Below are 2830 nucleotides of genomic sequence, written 5' to 3' on the forward strand. Positions count from 1 at the left end.
ATATATATATATATATATATATATATATACATACATGTTATATGGGTGTATGCACTTGCATGTATTTATGTATGTGTGTGGTTGTGTATTCTTGTCTTAACATCATATGATATATATATAGGTGTATAAAGGTTGAATGTGGATTCGTCCTTTAATTTGAATGTTTCCAAAAAAGATTTCTAATATTGATTCTTCATACTTTGCTGAGAGTTTACAGGCATAAATTTGTGAAGATATGAAAGTAACACTTGTATAGAATATATGGTGAATTTGTGGAGTAAAGTCCCATAAAACTCAATCAATTTATTTTAAAATGGAGGAGACAAGCTGTTAAAATATATAAGTATATTCCTGCAGACGATCGTTTCGTACAGAGATATAATAATAATAATGTAAATTAATGATTGAATTAAATTAAATTAATTTCATATCAACGTACTCTTCAGTGCAGGAAGTAAAAACCATAATACAAAGAACTTGAGAATGAATATAGCAGAAAAATTGAATCTAGGAGATTCATATTTTTATCCATGTGAGAAAGAGATGTGAGTCATGTCGGATATATAACCATAACTAACGGCTACAAAAGATATTTGAAGATATAAGTAAAGAGGTATCTATAGATGAGTATGGAAAATAGAGATTTAAACTCCAAATAAGTAGCGTAGGGAAAATATGTATTAGAGATGTCCAATGGAATGACACTCCTAGGTTTGAATTAAAAGATGAACTAACCTTTGAAATCATTACATAGTATAATGTATTTTAAAAATAAAGAAATTTCTATGCATAAAAATAAAGTTTAACGTGAGGAGGTGGTATATAAGATGTCAATACTATATAGTTAACGTAAACAAATGGTAGGAAAAATAGAGGGATAAGAATGAGTTGAAGATAGAATATGATGTATATAAAGGACTCATGTTTGCATAAGAAATCATATTAGGTTATATGTATTAATGATAAAGCAGAAATAAGTAAGTAAAAACAGAAAGACAGTTGTCAATATTACAATTAAAATAGTGTATGTACTTGCTGTGTCTATAAAGATAAAAAAGTTAAATTGCAATTGGAAATCAAGATAGGTATACTTTAAAAAATAAATAAATAAATGTTGGGGAAATAAATGAGCAGAGGAAGAGAAGGGCAAACAAATAAATAAAGCTAAGGATATTGATGTGTAGGTGTGTTTTAGTATATACTATATTTATATATTAGAAATGATACATTTCTAAATCTCTCAGAGAGACTTAAGAAGTAGTGATACAATAAAGTAGTTGTATGCTGTCAACTTAATGTGACAGTCACATGAAGGGGATCATACTACTGCTATTTAGCCCTAGGAAGCTGCACTGCTTCCTGTCAGCCTTGACACATTTCCTGAGTCCTTATGTTTACGAGGGGGAGACAAGCACTTCCACCCAGCCAAGCCTGCATCCAGGGACGTGTTTCTTAGTTTTTGCTCGTCATCAGCCTGGAGAGCATGACTTGCTGGCTGAAGATGCCTGTCAAGCTCTCGTACACATATAATAATTCTAGTGAAACACATTTACTGATTTCAAAATTAGAAATGATACATTTCTAAATCTCTCAGAGAGACTTAAGCAGTAGTGATACTTCAGCCAGCAAGTCATGCTACGCCAGGCTGAAGACGAGCAAAAACTCAGAAACATGTCCCTGGGTGCAGGCTTGGCAGGGTAGAGGTGCTCGTCTCCCCCTCGCAAACATAAGGACACAAGAAATGTGAGTCAAATAAATAAACTCCCAGTACTATTTTTTTAAGCCTAGTACTTATTCTAACAGTTTCCTTTACTGAACCACTAGATTACAGGACACAAACACACAAAAACCAGTAGTCAAGTGGTTGTGGTTGGGGACAAACACAGACACAAAGACTCGTACACATAGATATACGCACATGCATTCATAAATACATACATATATTTATATAAAATGAGCAGTGAATAAATTGTCATCTAAATTACACATAAATGAAAATAACACTGACATCTCATTTTAACAGATATATTTACCAAAATTACATAAAAATACCATGAAATACTAAAAAGTAAATTTAATTTTAAAAATCAGCATTGGCTTCAACCATTGGTCTCTAGATGACTTTGGAATCTCTTGCAACTCTTCTGGATGGTCTCCTTGTTTAAGTTGGTGAATGCTGCCATAATCCTTGTGTTCAGTTCATTTTTGGTGTTACAAGGAATTTTGTTGGTCTTTCGCTCAACTGTGCCCCACACATAATAATCAAGAGGGTTGCAGTCTGGGGAGTTAGGTGGCCAGATGTTAGAGGTAATGTAGTTTCAGAAATTGTCTGACAGACATGACTGGATTCCCCTGCATGTGTGGCATGGTGCAGAGTCTTGTTGCTAGATATAGGGTCTTCCAGCAGTCACTTTCTTGATCCAGGGCATCACTACCACCTCCAGGCACTTGATGTAGGCCTCTGTGTTGAGTGTGAGGCTGTGTGGGAAGATGAATGGAGGCATGACGTAGCCATCACTCATGATCACTCCAAACACCATGATGTTGACTGGATGTTTGATTTTTATCACTCCCGGTACATGTCCTCAGATTGACACCCAAACACTCTGAAATGTTCGTATTGGAGCTTCCAGTGTGAATGCCAGGTAGTACAGCATGTAGTTTCCAAATTTCTGGCAGAGTGACTCACATAATGGTGCTGTATTTCTCACAGACAGTGCTCAACTAACTCTACTATACAGTGTAATTGACAAAATCAAAAACAAATAAGGTGCATGCGGGAAATTAAAAATATACAATGGTGACAATTTACCCATTGCACCCTTTATAT

The sequence above is a fragment of the Octopus bimaculoides genome, chromosome 14 (genome assembly GCF_001194135.2).
Source record: "Octopus bimaculoides isolate UCB-OBI-ISO-001 chromosome 14, ASM119413v2, whole genome shotgun sequence".
In the NCBI taxonomy this organism is placed as follows: Eukaryota; Metazoa; Mollusca; class Cephalopoda; order Octopoda; family Octopodidae; genus Octopus; species Octopus bimaculoides.